Source organism: Leopardus geoffroyi, chromosome C2, assembly GCF_018350155.1.
Source record: "Leopardus geoffroyi isolate Oge1 chromosome C2, O.geoffroyi_Oge1_pat1.0, whole genome shotgun sequence".
NCBI lineage: Eukaryota > Metazoa > Chordata > Mammalia > Carnivora > Felidae > Leopardus > Leopardus geoffroyi.
Genome location: NC_059333.1, coordinates 64,378,128 through 64,402,536, shown reverse-complemented (window position 1 = coordinate 64,402,536; position 24,409 = coordinate 64,378,128).

Sequence of the window (24,409 nt, the reverse complement as noted above, 5' to 3'; positions counted from 1 at the left end):
CTCCATTATCATGAGTGTCAGTTTTGACAAATATTTAGCCACTACATGCCTGCGAGGGATTTGGGATTTTCTCTCTCTCTCCCTGCCCACCATATGAACCTGCTCATGTTCTCTCTGTCACTCTCTAAAATCAAAAAAATAAGATAGTAACAATCCAGTTTCTACAATGCATCAATCACAACATCCAGTAAATAGAACATTCAAGATCATGAGATTAAATAAAGAAACAGAAAATATGACTCACACTAAGGTGGAGGAAGAGATGTCAATAGAAATTAATAAGACATTGGAATTACCAGACAAGGATTTTAAAGCAGCCATTATAGTCACTCCCAGTGATATAAAGAATGTATGCTCATGATGATAAAACAGGTAGAAAAATTCAGCATAGGAATAAAAAATGTAAAAACAAACAAACAAACAAAAAATCCTATGTTAATACTAGAACTGAAAAATAGAATAACTGACATGAAAATTAAGTGAATTGGCCTAACCACACAGTGAGTATGATGGAAGAAAAAAAAATCAGGGAATTTGAAATGGATCAATAGAAATGATCTAATCTGAAAATTAGAAAGGAAACAGTGGAAAAATAAAGAAAGCCACAGTGATCTGTGTGAATATGAAAATTTTAACATACATATATTTGGAATCTGAGAAGGATAAACGAGAAAAAAAGTTTGAGGCAGACATATATATTTGAAGAAATGACTGAAAATTCTCTAAATGTATCGAAAGACATTGATGTAAAGAAACAAGTACCTCAGCAAATCCCAGCAAGATAAATACAAAGAAAAAAGACCTAGATGAATGATCATCAAACTATTGAAAAGACAAAAAAAAAAATTCTTAAAAGAACCTAGAGGGAAAAATACCCAAAACATTCATACATGAGAACAATGGTACAAATTATGCCTGACATCTCATCACAAAAAAGTAGAGGACAGAAGATAGGAAGACAGTGTGAAATTATTTTTTAAAGTGTTAAAAAGGAAAATCCAGTCAATCCAGAATTCCATATCCAGTATTTTCAGAAAAACAAAAACAAACCTAATAGACTTCATTACCAACAGTTAAAAAGGAAAGGGACTACCAAAGGAAGTATTTCATTTGAAGTAAGATAACATACAGAAAGTCAGATTTGGGGAGAGGATTGAAGAGTATCAGAAGTAGTAAATATGGATAAATATAAAATACTATATTTTCCTCTTTATTTCTTTAAAATGCATGTGACTTTTTTTCTCATTTTTTTATTGTGGTAAAATGTACTTCACATAAGATTTAGCATCTTAACTCTTTTTAAAAATTGAGATAAAATGAGGTATAATAGTTTCAGGTGTATAACATTTTTAAAATATTTTTACATACAAATATTAAACACTTTTAAGTATACAGTTTAGTAGTATCAAATCCATTAATAATGTTGTGTGGCCATCACCACCATCCATGTCTGTAGCTGTTTTCATCTTGTAAAACTGAAATTCTATATCCATTAAACAATATGCCCCCCATAACCCTCTTCCCCAGTTCTTGCCAGCCACCATTCTACTTTCTGTATCTATGATTTTGATTACTCTAGTACCTCCCATAAGTAGAAGAATTATACACCATCTTTTTGTTACTGGCTTATTTTCCTTAAATTCAACAATGTCCTCAAGGTTCATCCATGTTGCAGCATATGTCAGAATTTACTTCCTTTTTAAAAATTTTTTTAAACATTTATTCATTGTTGAGAGACAGATTGAGACAGAGGGTGAGTGGAGGAAGGGCAGTGAGAAAAGGAGACACAGGATCCCAAGCAGGCTCCAGGCTTTGAGCTGTCAACACAGAGCTCAATGTGGGGCTTGAACTCTTGAGCCATGAGATCATGACCTGAGCCAAAGTCGGTCGCTTAACCGACTGAGCCATCCAGGAGCCCCAGAATTTACTTCCTTTTTAAGGCCAAATAATATTCCATTCCATGTGATATATATGTCACATTTGCTTATCCATTCATCTGTTGATAGACACTTGGATTGTTTTCATGTTTTAGCTGTTGTGAATAATGCTACTGTGTACACAGATATACAAATGTCTCTAAAAGACCTTGCTTTCAATTCTTTGGGGTATATGCCCAGAAGTAGAATTGTTGAATCATACGATAATTTTATTTTTAATTTTTTGAGGAACCACCATACTGTTTCCCACACTTGTATCATTTTACATTCCCACCAACAATATACAAGTGTTCCAATTTCTCTACATCCTCACCAACACTTCTTATTTTCTGAGGGGGATATTGTAGTTTTTATTTGCATTTTACTAATGCTTGGTGATGTTGCATATCTTCTTTGGAGAAATGTCTATTCCAGTCCTTTGACCGTTTTTAAACCAAGTTTTTTTTATTGTTGTTGTTGAGTTTTAGGAGTTATCTGTATACTCTGATACTAATTGCTTACTAGACATGTGATTTGCAAATATTTTCTCCCAATCTGTGGGTTGTCTTTTTCCTCTGTTGATATTGTCTTTTGACGCACAAAATTTAAAATTTTCATCAAGTCCAATTTGTCTATTTTTTCTTCTGTTGCCTGTGCCTTTGGTATCACATCCAAGAAATCATTGCCAAATCTAGTATCGTGAAGATTTGTTTTGTGTTTTTTCTCCAGGAGTTTTATAGTTTTGGATCATACATTTAGGTTTTCATTCCTTTTTGAATTTTTGTATGCCAGGTTTAATAAGGATCCAATTTCATTCTTTTGCATGTGGATATACAGTTTTCCCAGCATGAATTATTGGAAAGATTTCCCTTTCACATTGAATGGCCTTGCCATACTTACCAAAACCCAAATTATCATGTATGCAAAAGCTTACTTCTGGGATCTCTATTTTTTTCCATTGGTCTATATGTCTGTATTTATGCCAACACCACACAGCTTTGATTATTGTTGCTTTGTAGGAAGTTTTGAAATTGTGAGTCCTTCAGATATGTTCTTTTTCAAAATAGTGTTGGAGGGTCCCTTGAGATTCCATATGAATTTCAGGATGAGATTTTCTATTTCTGGGAAAAAATCAGTGGGATTTTGATAGGGATTTCATTGCATCTTTTGCAAATGACTTTTTAAAGCAAAAATTGCAACACCGTGTTGTGAAATTTATAATATATGTATATGTAATAGATATAAACATAGCACAATGGTTGGGAAGTAAAAGGAAATAATTACTTACATTATTAATTGGTATTATACTGATTCTAAATAGACTGTGATTAGGTAGTAATGTCTATTGTAATCCCAAGAGCAACCACTTTAAAAATGTAATAAATAAAAAGAGGTATAGCTAAAAAAAGAAAGACCCAATAGAAACATTAAATGGAATTATAAGAGTTATGCAATAAGCACAAAAGAATTGAGGATAAAAGGAACAAAGGAACGAAATTAAAACAAAAACAAAAACCTAAATGGGACAAATAGAGAACAAATAGCAAAATGACATCTCGAATTTCAATCGTGTGAATTAAAGATAAATGGACTAAAATCACCAATTAAAACATGGAGATTATCAGAATGGATAGAAAAATGTGTTCCAAATATTATCTTTCTGAAAGAAATAAAGTTACAAGTAAGTTGACAGTGAAAGAATGAAAATAAGATTTAGCTAGTAATAAAAACTAGATTTAATTAATAATAAAAATTTAAAAAGCTAAATTATATTTAAAGACAAGTAATATTATAAGAAATAATGGGATAAATCATATTAATTAAAATTTATCACCTGAGATAAAGAAGGATGCTTTATAGTAAAAATAGTATTACAAGAATAAATATTTTACAACATTATGTTACCAAGAAGATACACCAGCAGAAATATATATACACCTACTAAGTATACTATGGTAGAAACATAAGCAAAAATTGTACTATCTATGAGGTTCCAATTCCTCCAAATCTTGATATTTTCATTGTTTCATTAATTACTCATTATGGTGGATGTGTATTGGTATCCCAAAAGGTTTTTCTTTCTTTGTCTTTTTTATGACTTAACAAAAATGCTAAAATGATGTTCCACTGCATGGATATACTATATTTTTTTCTTTTTACCTTTTGACCTCTTTCACCCATTTCTCCCATCTCCCACCCCCTGCCTCTGGTGACCAGCAATCTGTTCTATGTATATATGAGCTTGTTTTGTTGATGTTGTTGCTCTTATATTCCACATATAAAAGAGATCATACAGAATTTGTCTTTTTCTGCCTGACTTACTTCACATAACATAATTCTTTGAGGTCCCTCCATATTTGTCTCAAATGGAAAGAGTTCATTCTTTTCTAATGACTGAATAATATTCCAATAATATTCCATTGTGTGTGTGTGTGTGCATACTACAATTTCTTTATCCATTTATCGATCTATGGACACCTACGTTGTTTCTGTAGCTTAGCTATTGTAAAGAATGCTGTAATGAATGCATATATCTTTTCACGTTAGTGTTTTCATTTTCTTTGGATAAAAACCCAGAAGTGGAATTGCTGGATCATGTAGTAGTTCTATCTTTCATTTTTTGAGGAATGTCCATACTGTTTTCCACAGCGGTTGCACCAATTTACATTCCTACTAAGTGCACAAGTGTTTCCTTTTCTCCACATTCTCGCCAACATTCGTTATGTCTTGTCTTTTTGAACTAGCCATTGTAACAGGTGTGAGATGTATCTCCTTGTGGTTTTGATTTGCATTTCCTTGATGATTAATGAGGTTGAGCATCTCTTTATGTATCTTTTTATGTACCTGTGAGTATCTTTTTATGGCCATCTGTATGTCTTCTTTGGAAAATGTGGCTTTCAATAAAGTTAAGTCTGCATTTAGGGGCACCTGGGTGGCTCAGTCAGTTAAGCATCTAACTCTTGATTTCGGCTCAGGTTATGATCTCATGGTTCGTGGGTCGGAGCTCTGGGTCAGGCTCTGTGCTGATAGTGCAGAGCCTGCTTGAGATTCTCTGCCTCCCTCTCTCTCTGCCCCTCCACTGCTCACTCTCTATCCCTCTCTCTCAAAAAAAGAAAAATTAAAAAATAAATAAATAAAATGAAGACTGTATTTTGTCACAGCAGTTTTAGGTTCCCAACAAAATTGAGAGGAAGCTACAGAGATTTCCCACATATTCTCTGCTGCTACAAATGCATGGCCTCTCCCATTATTATTATTTTTTTATGTTTATTTTGTTTTTGAGAGAGAGAGAAAGTGCATGCAAGCAGGGAAGGGGCAGAGAGGTGAGGACAGAAGATACAAATCAGGCTCTTTGATGACAACAGCAAGCCCCAAGTGGAGCTCAAACTCATGAACACTGTGATCATGACCTGAGGTGAAGTTGGATGCTCAACTGACTGAGCCACCCAGGAGCCCCTGGCCTCTCCCATTATTAACATCCCTACTAGGGTGGTACCTTTGTTACAATTAATGAACCTGCATTGGCATATTTTAATCATCCCAAATCTATAGCCTACCTTATAATTTACTCTTGATGTTGTACATTCTGTGGGTTTGGACAAATACAACATTACATGTATGCATCATTATGGTATCATACCGAGTATTTTCAATGTCATAAAAATCTTCTGTGCTCTGTTTCTAATTCTGTGTCTCCCTCTCTCTCTGCCCCTCCCCCGTTCATACTCTGTCTCTCTCTGTCCCAAAAATAAATAAACGTTGAAAAAAAATTAAAAAAAAAATCTTCTGTGCTCTATTTATTCTTCTCCCCACTGCAGGCAACCACTGATCTGTTTATTGTAGGTAGAGTTTTGCTTTTTCCAGAAATGTCATATAGTTGAAATCATACAGTATGCTGCCTTTTCAGATTGGTTTCTTTCACATAGTTGTATTCATTTATGTTTCCTCTATGTCTTTTCATGGTTTGATAGCTCATTTCTTTTTAACACTGAATAATATTTCATTGTCTGGATGTACCCCAATTTATCCATTCACTTACTGAAGGACATTTGATTGCTTCTAAACTTTGGAAATTATGAATAGGTTTTTTTTTTTATACATATGTGTGCAGGTTTTTGTGTAGTTATCAGTTTTCAACTCTTTTGGGTAAATTTCAAGAAACATGATTGCATGACCATATAGTAAGGATGTGTTTAGTTTTATTTAAAAAAAAAATCATCAAACTGTCTCCCAAAGTGGCTGAACCATTTGCATTCCCATCAGCAATGTTTAAGACTTCTTGTTCCACACCTTAATCAGCATTGTTTTCAGTGTTCCAGATTTGGGCTACTGCTTTCTTTTGATTACGTTTAATATATTTTATTCCATCCACTTACTTTTTATCTATATGTGTCTTTATAATTAAAGTGAGTTTATTATAGACAACATATAATTGGGTACTGTTCTTTGATCCATGCTGAAGGAAGGTCTCTGTTTTTTAATTGGTGCATTTAGGCCATTGACATTCAAAGTGATTGATGATATAGTGGTATTAATATCTGCCATATTTGTTACTGTTTTCTATTTGTTGCCATTGTTCTTTCTTCCTGTTTTTGTCTTCCACTGTTTTTTGCCTTTTATGGTTTTAACTGAGCATTTTATTTGATTCTGTTTTTTCTCCTTTCTTAGTATACCAGTTAAACTTTTTTTAAAAGCCCTTTTAGTGATTGCTCCACAGTTTGCAATATACATTTACAACTAATCCAATTCACTTTCAAATAATTGTACCACTTCATGGTAGTTTAAGTACCTTATAATGGCAAAACAATCCTAATTCCTTCCTCTTATCCTTTATGTCATTGCTGTTATTTATTTTGTTTATATATAAGCATACCTAAGCATATACATATAGAATATGTACCTAAGCATACATAATCATATATATTTTTCTATTTTTGTTTTAAATAAGATTTTATATATTAGATCAATTAAGAATAACAAAACTACATTTTTGATTTACCTTCACTTATTTTTTCTTTGATGCTCTTCCTTACCTTATGTAGATGTGAATTTTTGCCCTATATTGTTTTCCTTCTCTTTAAAGAACTTCTTTTAAAATTTCTTGCAAGGCAAATCTACTAGCAACAAATTTTTGTTTGTCTGAGAAACTCTTTCTCATTAACTTTTGAAGGATAATTTTGAAGGATACAGAATTCTAGGCTGGTGGGGTTTTTTTCCTCTCAATACTTTAAACATTTCACTCCATTCTCTGTTTTTATGTGGTTTCCAAGGAGCAGATTGAGTTCTTTGTTCCTCTATATGTTAAGGTATTTTTCTCCTCTGGTTCCTTCAGAATGTTTTTCTGTATCTTTGATTTTCTGTAATTTGAAAATGATATGCTATGGTTTAGTTTTCTTGGCATTTATCCTGCTTGGTGTTTTCTGAGCTTCCTGGATCTGTGATTTGGTGTCTGATATTAACTTGGGCGAATTCTCAGGCATTATTGTTTTAAATATTTTTTTTCAATTCCTTTCTTTTCCTTCTGGTGCTCCTCTTGTGTTTGTTTCATCTTTTGTAGTTATCTTCTGTTTTGTTTTTCAGTCTTTATTCTCTTTGCTTTTCAGTTTTCCAGGATACTATTGATATATTCTCTAGCTCAGAGTTTCTCTCCTCAGCCAAAGGCATTCTTAATTTCTGTTAGAGTTTTTTGATCTCTAGTATTTTTTGTTTTTTTTCTTAGAATTTCTGTCTCCTTATAAATTGTCATCTGTTCTTGCATGCTTTCTATTTCATCCATTAGTGTCCTTGGCATCTTAATCATAGTTGTTTTAAAACCCCAGTCCAATGTTTCTAACAGTGCACCATACCTGGTTCTGGAGGTTGCTCTATTTCTTTAAATAGTGTTATTTGCCTTTTGGTATGTCTTGTAATTTTTCCTTGATAGTTGAGTACTGAGGAAGAGGAACTGATATAAATAAACCTTTGGTAATATGGTGATGAGGTTTGGAGCAGAGGGAATATTTTATAGACCTATGGATAGATCTTAGTCTTTTAGTGAGCCCATGCCTCTGATCTGTAAACTTCACAGGTGTTTTAGTGTTCTTCCCCCCTCAGGTGGGACAGATTGACTCTAGTGGGCTGGAGTTGGGTATTTCCCTTCCCCAGGTCGGTAAGGCTCTATTTAACTAGTTTCTCCTGAGGGCAGGCCTTGTTAAGAAGACCAGAGCTTCTGGGGTATTTCAAAATGGATCCTTTTTCCTTTGACCTGCCTAATACTGGAGGGGATTTTTCTCTGATATTTACTGTGAGAACCTAGTTAATTTCCTAAAGGTAAATCTTACTGTATTGTGGCCCCTCATGACTGGGTGCTTGGAATTGTTAAGTGTCAGGTTGTCTGCACTGAGCTCCCAGCACTTTATCAGTTACAGTTCTGGTTTTCCTAATCGCTCCTGGTTCCTGTGGTGTTTTAGCCAGTAAGTCCCTGTTGGGTAAGCCTGCCTCCCTTTATTCACCTGTTTGGCTCTCTGATCTTGGGGGCAGCAGTTTGGTCTGTGTCCTCCCCTCTCTTAAGGATCCAAGCCTTCTTCACTTTTCAGACTGTTCAGCTTTTTATTTGTTGTTAGGACAGAGTGGCAACTCCCAAGATTCTTATATGCAGAACAGAAAAACCAAAGTCTTAATTTGCTTCTTTTTAGCTAATATTAGATTGCTAAACTATTTTCCCCGGAGGGCAAGCCTCCTTAAGAAGAACTAAGCGCTATGGCAAATTTCAAAATCATTCTTTCCCCCAAACTCTCTTCCCAGAAGCAGGAGGGAATTTTTCTCTAATGTTTAATACTGTAGGAATTTGGTCAAGTTCCTGACAATATTGTGGGAAACCTCCAAGACTGGATTCTGTTTCCTATTTTTAACTCTCGGAGTTGTCCACACTGAGCCTCTGGCAATTCATCAATTAAGTTCAGGTTTTCCTAACTGGGCCCTGGTTCCAGAGACAGTTTCTTCTTATAGTCTCTGCTCCAGTAATCTGGTTGTCTATGACTCCCTGATTTGCTCAGCTGTCTTTCCTATCTTGGGAGCAGTAATTTACCCTATTTACTCCCCTCTCTTATGGCTCCAACAAGAATTGTTGATTTTCAGTCTGAACTAAAAAGCTGCTTACCTGCAGAACCAGAAACTAGAAGTCTCGGCCATTAGTGTTTTAATTTGCATTTTGCTGATGACTGATAATGTTGAACTCTTTTTCATGTATTTATTTGCCATTCACACTGTTCTATTTTGAAATGTCTGTTGAAATTTTTTGCCGTTTTTTTTATTGCTTTGTGTATATTGTTTTTGTATTTTAATATATATTATTGTATGTATATAATACATATATGATTTATGTGTGATATGTATTAGATATTAGTATGCCTATATAGACATACTATACATGTAGATATATATAGTATATCTATATGTAGATATAGGTATAGTATACCTACAAAGGCATCTATTATATATCTATATACATATGTAGTGAGATATATAGGTATATTAGATACATATTGAATAGATATAAATATATCTATCTCTTGGAAACCCATTCTCAGATATTTTGAAAATATTTTCTCTTAGTTTATGACTTGCCTGTTTGTTTTCTTTCTTTTTATTTTAAGTTTATTTAATTTTGAGAGAGAGAGAGACAGAGACAAGGGAAAGGAGACAGAAAATCCCAAGCAGGCTCCATGCTGTAAATGCAGAGCCCAACACAGGGCTCAAACTCACAAACTGTGAGATCATGACCTGAGTAGGAGTCAAGGATAAGCGGCTTAACCTACTAAGCCACCCAGGCGCCCCTTGCCTGTTTGTTTTCTTAATGGTGACATTTGACAGCAAACATTTTAAACCTTGATAATATCTAATTTGTCTATATTTTATTTTATAATAATTTCTTTCTGTGTCATGTCTTATATTTTCTTATAAGAGAAAATACATAACTACATTATGACATAACAATTGCACCCCTAGGTGTTTATCCAAGAGAAATGAAAACATATGTGTACAAAAATGTTCAAACCTGCTCTTTCATAATAGCCAAAACTTGGAAACAATCCAAATATATATCAACAAGAGAACACATAAACAAGCTGTGATATATTTATGTAATGGGAGACTTAGGTGTCGTTAAAAAGAAAGAAAGAAAGAAAAAGAGAAATACTGATGCAGTCAATAACTTTAATGAACCTTAAAAATTATGTTAAGTAAAAGAAACTTTACACTAATGTGTAAAGACTATATACTGTATATTTCTATTTAAAAAATTTTTATAACAGGCAAAAAAAATACTATATGGTGAAAAAATATCAACTGTTTACCTCTGAAGTGTGGGGAATGGAAACTGACTGTATAGAGATATGAGGGAAATTTTGGGGTGATGGAAATGTTACGTAGCTTGACAGGTGTTTGGATAACAGACCTATGCATATGTCAAAACTCATTGATGGTTCATATCACGGTAAGTTAACTTCAAATAAAGCAAAAATAACTATAAACAAATAATCAATTTTAGTTAATGATATAAATGCTGAACTATTTAGTGCTGGTATGTCCTGGTATCTGAAACTAACTTTGAAACACTTCAAAAAGTAAGATGAAATTATGGATGAATAGATAAATTCGTAAAGAGATCAATTGATAAATTAAATTTGGGGATGAATAGATAAATATGTGGTAAAGCTTATACAGAAAAATGTCGAGAGTCATAAAATTTCAGTGGTGGGTATATGGATGTTTACTATACAGTTCTTTCCACTCTTCTGTACATACGATAATGTATAATAAAATGCTGGGGAAAACCAAAAAGGTTCTTCCCAGTAAAAATGATGAAAAATAAAATGAAAACCACTTTATTCAACATTTCTAGACAAAAAGGGAAATGAAAAGCATAAATGAAAATGTTTTAAAAATTGGTAATGCAATCCTTAATGAAATATCAGAATCTATTTCTTATATTTATAACATTTTCCAGATGATTATTCAAAATCTTAAATATCTGTATCAATAAAAGTACAAAATTAAAAATAGTTTCTTAATTTCCCAACTCAAAACTAAAAATGTATAAAATCTTAAAAAAAAAACTAAGGAATGACTTAATATAAAAACAAAAGTTGATGGGACAAATAAAAATTTGAAAGTAATGTTAAATCCAAATACTGATTATTCTTTTAATATTTTATTTCATTTTTTAAATTTACATCCAAGTTAGTTAGCATATAGTGTAACAATGTTTTCAGAAGTAAATCCCTTAATGCACCTTACCCATTTAGCCCATATCCCCTCCCACTACCATTCCAGTAACCCTCTGTTTGTTCTCCATATTTAAGAGTCTCTTATGTTTTGTCCCCCTCCCTGTTTTTATATTATTTTTCTACCCTTCCCTTGTGTTCATCTGTTCTGTGTCTTAAAGTCCCCATAGAGTGAAGTCATGTGATACTTGTCTTTCTCTGACTAATTTCGCTTAGCATAATACTCTCTAGTTCCATCCACATAGTTGCAAATGGCAAGATTTCATTCTTTTTGGTTGCTGAGTAATACTCCATTGTGTGTGTGTGCGTGTGTGTGTGCGTGTGCGTGTATACCACATATTCTTTATCCATTCATCCATCAATGGACATTTAGGCTCTTTCCATACTTTGGCTATTGTTGATAGTGCTGCTATAAACATTGGGGTGCATGTGCCCCTTAGAAACAGCATACCTGTAACCCTTGGATAAATACAAAGTAGTGCAATTGCTGGGTCGTAGGGTAGTTCCATTTTTAGTTTTTTGAAGAACCTCCATATTGTTTTCCAGAGTGGCTGCACCAGTTTGCATTCCCACCAGCAGTGCAAAAGAGATCCTCTTTCTCTGCATCCTTGCCAGCATCTGTTGTTGCCAGAGTTGTTAATGTTAGCCATTTTGACAGGTGTGAGGTGGTATCTCATTGTGGTTTTGATTTGTATTTCCCTGATGATGAGTGATATGGAGCATTTTTTCATGTGTCGGTTGGCCATCTGGATGTCTTCTTTGGAGAAGTGTCTATTCGTGTCTTTTGCCCATTTCTTCACTGGATTAATTGTTTTTTGGGTGTTGAGTTTGATAAGTTCTTTATAGATTTTGGATACTAACCCTTTATCTGATATCCAAATACTCATTATTTTAAAAAGTTAGCAAAAGTAGACACACTAGTATTTAGCCTAATAAAGAAAACAAGAAATCACAAATATAAAAATAATTAACTACAAGAAAAAAAGCTATTGAGTCAGAGAAATAACAAAAATCATAACCATACTTTGTAACTGTCTGCAGGTACATTGTAAGCTTAGATGAGAGAGAAATTTTCCCAGGTATGTGAAATTAAGTAAAAATAATCCTGTTGCAGAGGTAAAATAGACTAGTTTCACAGGAAAATAGTGAAAGTTTAAAAAAAATTCATCCCCCCCCCGCAAGAAAGCACCAAACCTAGGAGGTTCCAAAAGGACATTGTATGAAATGGTTCACATCTAGATGTTCCTAAATGCAACATAAATTGTTCCAGAGCATCAAAAGTGAAGGAAAACTTCCAAATTAGTTCTTATGAGACAAATGTAACATTAATTGCTGAATCTGATGGTAGCAGAAAACAAAACAAAACAAAAACAAATATTACTTGTGAACGCTGAAGCAAATATCCTAAATAAAACATTAGCAAATGGAATTGAACAGTCTCTCTGGAAAATAATACATCATGACAAAGTGAGGTTATATTCTTGAAAGGTAAGGATGCTTACTATTTGGTCATTATTTAACATATATTTACATATTAATGAAGAGAATTTATTCATATTAATTTCTGGGAGAAACACCGTAGTTACTCAGAAGGCCTTTGACACAATCGATACCCATTTTTTCTGATAACACTTAATGGAAAAAGAATGCACACATATAAGCACATAATAAAAGCATTCCTACTGAGATCAAGAACAAGGCAAAGACTCTTACTTGTATGGGACTGTTGATCAAATTGGAAAAGTAGTAAAACATAGCTACTTGTAAGGGACATGACAATATTCTGAAAATGCCAGAGAATAGGTTATAAAACATACTCATATAATAAACATTTGATAATGCAATAGGATATAAAAATCAACATAGAGAAACCAAGGCCTTTAACCACACAATCAGTAAAAATATGAGAAAAACTGCAACAAAATATATAAAATGCTTAGGAAAAACACTCATGAAAGTGAAAGACAGAAAAATAGATTTGAGCAAAAGTAAAAAACATTCCTTGTTTGGGGATTCAATATCATATGCATATCCATTTTCTTTCAGTTAATATATGAATCTAATGCAATTTCAATAAAAATTCACATTATTAAATGTACAAGAATAAGGATATAATCTTGAAGAAAAGCCATGGGGTGGGAGGCCAGTGCATACTTATCAGATCTTAAAACACACCATGAAGCTTCTGTAATGGAGACAATTGTGTATTAGCATATGAATGGACGTAAAGAATGGTAGAACAGAATAGAAAGTTCTGAAAACCATCCCAAATATGTATAGAAATTTAGTATAGGATAAAGATAACATCTTAGTCATTGTAGAAAATATAGGCTTCCTAATAAATGCTATCAGCTAATTGCATAGCCATTTGGAAAAAAGAATATTGAATTTATATCTCATAGATTCCACAGGAATTAACTCCAAAAGGATTAAAATCTAAGTGTAAACACACACACCCACACACGTACACAGAGTAGAATAAAACACAGATGAATTCCCCTATAATCTAGAAACACGCAAAAGCTTTCTATTTGAGTCTCAATATCCTGATGTAATTAAAGAAAAGACTGGTAAATTCAGGAACATACAAAAGCAATCTTTTGCTTGGAAAAAAATAAAGTTAAAAAATAAATTCCAAACGGAGAGGAAATATTTAACTTTTATCCTAAAAGTTAAATTCTGAAAAAATATAAAAAATTCGTAAGAAACCAAAAAATAACAAGACCTAAAAAAAAAAGGAAATAAGGAAATAAGGGAAAAAAAGATGTAGGAGAATAAGAATGAGAAAATGGCCTTTAAACTCTTGAAAAGACATGTGTCTTCATTCATCCTACAATAAATTTGACTAAAAGTACCTGGAATTAAACCTTCATGTCTTACCTATTAAATTTGCAAAAACTTGGCCAGTTTGATAACATACTTTGGTGTTGCTCAGCCTGTGGGGAAACAGATACTCTATTATATTGATGCTAGAACTGAAAAATGGTATAACCCCTGTGGAGGAAAATTTAGTGATACAGGAGATAGCAAAGCCACCTACCCTTTGACCCAGCAATCTTAGTTCCAGAAATTTACCCTAAAAATACACCGTTAGTAACACACAAATACAAAATGTATAATTTATTCATTGTAATATCATTTATAACAACAAACAATTGGAATGTTACCTATATGCCCAATAATTGGTGATTAGGCTTATTGACAATAATATGTTCACAGAATTAAGTAATGCGCAAATACAAAAAAAATGAAAACATCTTTACATGTGATATGGTTTAAGTAGAGTTATGGTATATATTTTGCGTAAGAGAAAAGGGGAAATAAAAATGGTTGAGTATGTTTGTATTCATAGAGATGTGTGTATCTGCTTAGTTTTGTAAAAGAAATACAGGAAAGGTAGATCAGAGAATGATTAAATTTGTTACCTTCAGAAGATGTGTGGAAACAGAAAAGGTAGGAAAGGAATAAGATGTTGAGAATTTTTATATAGATTTCACTTTTGAACCATGTCTTATTTTTTATATTAAGAAGTAATAATTCAACAAAGGATTGCAAAAAACCTTCAAATTGATGAAAATATAGGAAAATACCTAATTGCATATCAAACTAATGATAGAAACACAGAGAAGAATCAATCTAAGGAACTTTTGCATAAAATATGTCGGCTTTATTTCTGGTGAGATATATTCTAAGGACAAAAGGAAATCTTGACCTTTAATTAATACATTTGTGAGTGTAGGGATATGTGTGTACTAGGTCTGAAGATTTCTTGTACACTGTATGACTGAACAAGTAACTATATACATACTGATATTTTTACAGCCATATTTGTTTCCAATTGTGGAACAAGTTAGAAGTACAAAATGGGAGGAGAGAAGGAATACTATAGTGTTGTATTTATTATTTGTTTATATTCCAGTTTAATTACCATACAGTGTTATATTATTTTCAGGTGTACAGTATAATGATTCAACAATTCTATATATTATTCAGTATTCACCAAGATAAGTGTACCTTTTTTTTTTAAAGTTTTTATTTAAATTCTAGCTAGTTAAGATACAGTGTAATATTAGTTTCATGTGTGCAATTTAGGGATTCAACACTTACATATGTAATACCAGGTGCTCATCACAAGTTCACTCCCTCACCCATTTAAGGCACCCACACTCCCCACTTACCCTCTGGTGACTATCAGTTCATTCTCTATAGTTGAGAATCTGTGTCTTGGGGTTTGAATTGGAGCTGGTCAAAATGAGCTAATGATTTCCAAAATACATATTTCCTAGCTCTGTTCACTGATAAAGCCAGTAGCAATAGTACATCAGTAGCACTGAGAGTACTTAGCACCTAGATCTTGATTTTAAAAATACCATTCTCCTCTAAAAGGAACCAGAGTTCCTTGGCTGGCTCTGGGTCTGTGGCAGGAAAACAAGGTGAGTCTGGGACATTTTGTTATGTCAGAGAGTAAGAAGTTCTCAAACATGTCAAGAAGAATATGTCAAGAGTACAGAAAAGCATGTTTGGAGAGGCTCCCACCGGCTAAATTTGGGATAATTTGAGCCTCAAAAAGAAATAATGGTAGAAATGGTTTATAACACATTGAGTAAGAAATAAATCCATGAACCATAACAATACTAATTTTCAAAGGGCCCAGGAGGGAATGAGTGGAGGGAACTTTCTTTTTTACAAAAAAAATGCCAATAATACATATAGGAGGAGTAATAAAATTATAAAATCATCATCTTGCAGCCAACATTTTAGGAATTAACTCAGGAATAAATCAGCAATGAATGCGAAGACCACTGGGTTAAAGATCATTGGGGAAAAGGATAATTGCACAGTCTCAACATATGACCTCCACAGATTAATTATTAATTAGAAAGGGGAACAGATAATGCTATAGAAGTTTGGTGAACACTACCTTTACCAAATGATTGAATTTAATATCACCAGTAGCAGGACAAACTGGTATCATCCTTCTCCTGATATGATGTTCTGAAAATGATATAAGTGGTTCCATGGTGTAATGGTGAGCACTCGGGACTCTGAAAATGATATAAAATCATCTGTGTAGTATTCTTGTTAAAAAAGGTTTAATCTGAATCTAATCTTGAGGAAACAATCAAATCCAATGAGAGACACTCTGCAAACAAATGGCTTGCATTTCTCAAAAAAATATCAGGGTCCATGAAAGAGAAAAAACAAAACAACAAAACAATGAACTATTCTTGATTACAGTAGACAGGAGAGTGATAACAATTAATGTTGTTGATCGAGTTCTGAAGGGGGGGAAGAGACATATGGAACATATTGGGATTATAAGAGAAATTAGAGAATGGGCAATATATGATAATAATAACAAATCAGTATTAAATTCCTTTAATGTGAACATTGTATTATGGCTATGTAAAAGAATATCCCAAGTCTTAAAGCTACATGCTTTTATAGAAATGGCAAAATATTAAAAACTGGTGGATGTAAATGAAGGATATAAGGGTGTTTTTTGTTCCCTTTTAGCAACTTTTCTAAAATAAAAAGTTGGAGGAAAAGAACACTATCAAGGCCAAACAAATTCCTACATTGAACAGTATTTGTTTAATTTTTTTTCAATATTTATTTATTTTTGAGAGACAGAGACAGAACATGAGTGGAGAGGGGCAGAGAGAGAGGGAGACACAGAATCTGAAACAGGCTTCAGGCTCTGAGCTGTCAGCACAGAGCCTGCTGTGGGGCTCGAACCCAAGAACTGTGAGATCATGACCTGAACTGAAGTTGGACGCTTGACTAACTGAGCCACTGAGGCGCTCCAAACAATATTTGTTTAAAAGTCAGGCAAAATATTAATCTGGCTTTGAAATTTAGAAAAAATAAATTCTTTTTTTTGTTTGTTTTTTGTTTTAAACATGCTGGTCCTTCAATATTACTGAGAGTCAGGATAAAGATAAAAAGTAGATGAGATGTGTACAATCATAAACAATGCACTCGTGCTTGGAACTAACATTCTAGGATACTAGTCAGACATTCAGAATATAGTTTTGAGGTGAGTCTTCCCTATTTTCAGAAGTAAATCCTCTTCCTTAGAAAAGATAGACAACAATATGTCAAAAGTCAAGTGAGGTTATCAAGGGGCACCTGGGTAGCTCAGTTGGTTAAGCATCCAACCCTTGATCTTGGCTCAGGTCATGATGTCACATTCATGAGTTTGAGCCCCAAGTCAGGCTCTGCACTGACAGTGCGGAGCCTGCTTGGGATTCTCTCCCTCCCTCTCTCTCTGCCCCTCTTCTGCTGGCACTCTCTCTAAATAAATGAACAAAGACACAAATAAACAAAAACGAAAAAACAACAAAAAAAGAATCTAGTGAGATCATTAAGATTGGAATGTGCTTCTAAATGGTGCTCTGCAATGGTGGACTTGGTGGGAGAAATAAAGTGATACAAATTATCCTCCCTCTTGTCTGAGTTCTTTTTTCTGCTACTGGATTAGTAAAATGGAGAAGTCCTTCCATATCAGAGATGCCCTCAGTTCTGGAGAGCTAAGTGAAATATTAAGGCAGAAGCATTAAGTCTAGGCCTTTAGAGGAAGTGGTAAGGTGGGTGTGTCAAAAACTGTAGATTGGTCCAATCAACATCCTGTTAGGTTTGGCTGTGTGACAGACTTCTGGCTAATGAGATGCAAGTGGACATCTGCTAGTTGTACTTGTTCCTTTTTTATTTTTCTTGGCTGGATATGATATGAGGGCAAGAACCTCTGAACCACCTTACAACTATGATGGGAAGGCTGATAGAAGTCATCCCTCATGGTTGAGTTACTAAATCTACCCTGCATTAGACTTCTGGGCTTCTCACGTAATAAAAATAAACTTACTCGTTTAACCCACTGTATTTGGTTTATGTTACAGCCCATCTCACTGGGGTAAGACCAGGAATTTGTACCTGAGTGGCTCAGTGGGTTAAGCATCAACTCTTGATTTGAGTTCAGGTCATGATCTCATGGTTTGTGAGATTGAGAGAGCTGAGCCCTGTGTCGGGCTCCGTGCTGACAGCATGGAGCCTGCTTGGCATTCTCTCTCTCCCTTGCTCTCTACCCCTCACTCACTCATGCGTTTGCTCTCTCTCAAAATAAATAAACTTAAAAAAGAATGTGAAGAATGTAACTCAGCATGAATGTCCCCGTGTCACCTCCCTCAGAAACCTGTGTAACCAAATATACTGTAGCACTAGTAGAGATAAATCATACTTTTTACAGGTGTAAAATAAAAATTGCCCAGGGTAGAATTAATTGAGCTATATCAAGTGAACGGAGGCAGCAAAGACCCTGAGGAGGGAGAAAGGAAATAGTGGAATTTAAATTGGACCAGAGTTTCCCCCATCAATCACCGGGAATCATTAAAGGTCAAGAGGTGTGGGGTGAGGCCACGTGATTGTGAGGAAGTGGCCTCTTATGAAGAAGCTTGAATAGAGTATATATAACACAGTCAGGTGTTCAGAAGGGGAGCTGTCAACTAATTATCACAAAATTATGCTGTGTTTAGTTGAGAATTGGGAGGAAGTAGGCTTTCTTCAGACTAGTTAATAAAATATTTAAAAGTTATTATATGATAACTTGAAAAAAATAATAAATTCTGATGAGGACAGTTGATCCTGAGACCTAGCCAATATTAAAGTTCTTGCCAAATCAGCCCTGGCATTTGGCTCCATCACAAAGGCAATCCCGTAGATGCAGAAGCATCTGCTCTCCTACTTACTGCTTATGTTAAAATGAAAGCTATTCAATAAAATATTCATAAGTACTGCTTCTACTGGTGGCTGGATGGAAATAAAATGGCGAGAAACCAAATTTCTGATAAATATATGAATAGCCACTCAGTTGACCACTTTCTGACATGAACATCATCATTCATAATTCCTGATTCTTTTTCAATATGTGCTTTCTTGTCAGAAAATTAAAATAAAGTTATTCTAGGCCTCTTAAGTGTCCAAAATAAATGAACCCTGTCAATATAGACAATAGCAATCAATCGTTTTTTTTCCTCCTTAAAAGTTAGATCAACTTAATCTTTCATTAGTTAATCCATTAAATGTGTATTTTGTGCCAGGTATTGTCACAGATTCTGTGGATAGATAAAGAAACTTAACCCTCCTAAAGTTTACCTGTAAGTAAGGGGGATAAAAGGGGCTTAAAAAAGACAAAGTAAAATATGCTTCTTTCTTTGTCCTATGCATAATGTCAGCCTAGTAGGATCTTACCTTGAAGCCAGTCTCAGCAAAGATTTATCTTTTTTTAAATAACCAAAACCAATTTGGTTATTTAATGCGGTCTCTTTCCGAAAGTATCAACAGACAGATCTCAATTCGAACATAGCACAAAATTTCTAAAATTCTGCTTTCTTTGGTTCTCTGTGTCAGAACCTTTCATGTGTATTTTCTTTCACTCTAAACCCTCTATTCACCTATATATACAGGTTCCACAGATATTTTCCCTTCCTCACTGCCTCAGTGCTTTGTGGCATGGATAAGCTTAGCCACTCTGGCTTCCTCATTTATTGGGTGGTGGATCAAATAGTAAAGTATTACACATATTTTTGTCAGCATATTATAGGCCTCTGCAAAGAGAGACAATATGTATTTGTAATACCTTTTGCTCTTTAAAAACCAATTTCTTTAATTGTCCGTCTTCTTTGAGTGGGATTCATGTAGGATAATTCCAGGAGTCTTTTCAAATTCAGCATTATATTGCCCATCCAAGTTCCATCTAGAAATTCTATGCACTTAGAAAATTTAAATTTCTTCTGGGGATGGAGGGTGGTGAAGACAGGTTGGCTTGCTCTTACTTTGAGCATGGCCTCAGAAATGATTTCCAGTTAAACAAACAAAAAACCAGAATTCAGCAACAGAAGATTAATTGAGAGCAGTGTGAATCTTGACTATAAATTTTCTCCAAAAATTTTACAAAGGGCATTCCAATTACAATGCTTCTTAAACTTGTAGAAAGCCTCTCTTCCAAGAACTCGCTAATTATTTCACTTGTTTGGCAACTGTCCACTCCCTACTGCCTCTAAGTGTCATCTCCTCATCTCCCAATTTGGCAAATCTCTCCTTCTACTCAGCCTCCATAAACTTCTTCAGGCGTTCCTCATTCTCCTGCAATTTGGCATTTATTATGTAGATAATGTTAGTCATTTTGTTAATATTTTCCCTCACTTGACTCATTACTTTTCAATAAAAGAAGACTTATAACTTACTAACATTTCTTTCTTCCCTGTCACAGTTAAGAAAATCATGGTAAAGGTGAGAGAAGGAGAAATAACACTTCTGAATACACACTGTGTGTTAAAAACATTAGATGATGTTTATAAATCATGTTATATAGTGGAAATTTGGCCTTTAGAAATGTTAAGGGTAGTGATCTCCATATTTATGGGCCAAAATTTTTGAGGGGCTATAGAGTTATTTATTAAAAAAAATTAATGTTTATCTTTTTATTTTGAGAGAAAGGCAGCATGAATGAGGGAGGGGTAGAGAGAGGGAGAGAGAGAATCCCAAACAGGCTCTATCTACACTGTCAGCACAGAGCTAATGTGGGTCTTGATCTCATGAACTGTGAGATCATGACCTAAGCCTAAATTAAAAGTTGGATGCTTAACTGACTGAGACACCCAGGTGCCCAAAGGGGTTATGGATTTATTTTAAGGAATCCTCATATCAATGTTCATACCACACATGAAGTCAAAAAATCATTACTTTGAAGAAAGTTCTCAACCTTTTATTTTTGTTTTTTCTCATCAAGGCATACCCGATGGATGATTATATGACCCTCCCAAGCATTAGACTTTGGTAAAGATGAGTGGAGTAGTAATTGAGATTCTGTTTTCAGTGTGCCTTTGTTAACCCTACCCTTTTCTCTCCTACTCTATAAAGTATATAAAGACACAGAGATGCAAATACAGGAAAGTTTCTTAACTCCATATGTATATAAAATAAATTAAACATTAACTGTCACACAGTGATAAATTATTTTCATCACATTTAAAAACAAATATACTGGTTCAAAGTATGGGAGTAGCAAATGACCAGTACAAATATTTTTAAAATGGACTGTGCAATGTCAGAAGAAACAACACACTTTATGCAGCCATTTCACAAATCCTTGTTGAGCAACTAATAAATACTAAGAATTTTTGTCAGTGAACTAACAGAAAAAGCACTTGCCCTTGTGGAGCAGGAAGGTTGAGGCACATATTATAACATCAAGTGGTAAAAAGTTGATTTGGGAGAAAAAAGGAGAGGAAAAAAAAGAGTGATGGTGGGGATGGTTGGAGGAGGTTATCCATAGGACATAACCACTGGCTGATTGAAGAGCTGGACCTGGGTAATCAGAGACTTCCCACCCCCTTCCCCGTCCTTGGAATGTACATTTTTTCACCATTCCCACAGTGGGAGCCATTTTGAAAGATGCAGCCTTGAGAGAGCAATGTGTTGTTGGGACCATCTGGATGGTATATGTGAAAAAAACCCAGTGGAGGCCTCTACATAAACTTTTAAGATTCTGGCAGTTTGGCACAGAGATCTACTCACCTTGTGGCCCCTCAAAGACAGGCTTCATATGTAAATTCCCTTGGTCCTTAAACCTACCACCTACAATCTGGAATGACCTGCCTCTTTCTTTTGTCTCTCTTGGCCAGCTTAAAAACCAACAAGGCTTTTGCTATTTTAGAGAAGGTATTCAAGGAGGACCTGTCTGAGGAAGCAGTAGTTGAGCATGCTAGAAAGAGTTGAAGGAGTAAGCCATTTGGGAAAACAGTTCAGAGAGAGGAGCCCTATCAAGGAAGGCCCTGAGGCAAGCACATGTTCAGAAAGGCAGGGATGAGTCTCTGTCAAATAAGGTCAGAGAGATAAAGAGGGACCAGATCGGGTAAGGGCTTTGATCTTACACTGAAGTGATGGAAAGTCATTATAGTGCTTTCAGTAAGGGTGTAACATGATCAGATTAATGTTTTCAAAGGATCGCTCCAGCTACTGTGCAGAAAATAGCTGTTGAGGACTAGAGTATAGGAGTTCAGGAAGCTATTGCCATAATCCACAAGAGAGATGTTGTGACTATGAGACCTTGGAAATGACTCTATAAAAGTATATTTTAAGCTGCAGCTATGAAAAATAAAACATCCTGATCTCAGGGAGAGATCTATTGGAATTAGGTATAGAGTAAACCATAAACTAGTCCTTGATATATCTGAGAATAACTGACAACTGTGGAATATTCTGATGATGAGGGCAGGCATACGGCTAAATGGTTCTTAACTTAATGTAAATTATCATATATTTAGGGATATGGATAACTTTACTGGAATAAGCACAAATTCATCATAAGAGGTAAGTAGGTATAGCAAAAAGGAAGGGTAAATGGAAGGTAGCCCCTTTTATTCCTTTGTCTATTGTGGACATGTTCTCTCTCTTCTTTTTTTTTTTTTTTTAATTAATGTATTCATTTTGAGAGGGGCAGAGACCATGAGAATGGGGGAGGGGCAGAGAGAGAAGGAGAGAGGGGGAGAGAGAGAGAGAGAGAGAAGGAGAGAGGGAGAGAGAGAGAGAGAGAGAGAGAGAGAGAAAGAGAGAATCCCATGCAGGCTCCACACTGCCAGTGCAGAGTCCAGCATGGGGTTTGAACTCACGAAACTGTGAGATCATGACCTAAGCCGAAACCAACAGTTGGACACTTAACTGACTGAGCCACCCAGGCACCACAACCTTTTTAAAAATAATTGCCACAATTTATTGAGTACCAGATACCTTTTATTTTATTTTATTTTATTTTATTTTATTTTATTTTATTTTATTTTATTTTATTTTGAGAGAAAGAGGGCACAAGTGAGCAAGGGACAGAGAGAGAGCAAGACAGAGAGAATCCCACAGGGGCAGAGAGAGAGAGAAGCAGAGCTCACCTGAAGTGGGGTTCATTATCACCCAAAGTGGGGCTTGAGCTTACTCAAGGCGAGGCTCAAACTTATGAACCATAATATCATGACCTGAGCCAAAGTCAGACGCTTAACTGATCGAGCCACCCAGGCATCACTATTGTGAACATGTTCTCTTGCTTATTGTGGCCTACCCTTGCATGCTTGATACTTAACATTTGCACTGTAGCTCCCTAAAAAGCATTGGGGTTCAGCAAACTCAAGTTTATTATTACAGCACTACAGGATATGTTCTCTGAAAGCACGTAGATATGTAGAGAGATATGCTGGGAGATTGAGATTTAAGTCTTTGGCCAACCATTGCAAAGAAAAGCCACAAATTCTGTAGGAAACATTATTGGCTTTGGCCCCTGGTGAGTCTGAGCATTTCAGAAGTGCATACCTCCAAATGTAATTACTATTTTAAGTCAGATGATTTCATAACGCAAGAAGTGTTGACACTTGCATGCCACAGAGGTTGTCAGAACCTTATTACTAGATGAAGTAAACTATAGTGCCTTGGGTGATCATGCACAAACACAAATAACTTGATCTTTCTAAACCTTGAGTCCCTCATCTAAAAAATATCTAAACAAATATTTTCTGCTCTAGCTTTTCTATCTTTTGGTTGAATACAATCTTGTGATAAGCTTAAATCTCAAATACTGATTCCCTTCCCCCCCCCCCCCCCTGCGTATTTCCACCCTCTTTTACTCTAGTAGCAATTTTCTCTCTCAGCCTACACTGGAGCTGAAGCAAGGAGCTACAAGATGCTTCCCATATTGGTCATTTCTCTTCAAGAAATCAGGTAAGACAGAGAGCTATGGTCTGAATGTTTCTGTGACCCCCAAATTCATGTTGAAATCCTAATTCCCAATGTGATCGTCCTAGAAGGCAGAGCTTTTGAGAGGTGATTAGGTCCTGAGGGTAGATCACATATGAATGAGACTGATGCCCGTAGAAAAGAGGCTTTGCCTCTTCCACCTCATGAGGACAAGAGAAGTGAGCAGTCTGATTGGAAGAGTTTCCTCACCTGACTGTGCTGCACCCTGATCTCAGACTTCCAGCCCCCAGAACTTTGAGAAGGAATTTTCTGTTGTTTTTTAAGCCACCAAGTGTGCAGTATTTTGTTATAGCAATCTGTGTGATCCAAGATACTGAGTTTGGGGAAGGGAAAGGGGAAAAGAGACTTAGAAATTGCATGGGAGAAGGCCTGATAGGAGGGAAGGACAGAAGCCAACTCGAGCTGTGGAGTTTGAGGGAAAAGAAGTTTTTGTGT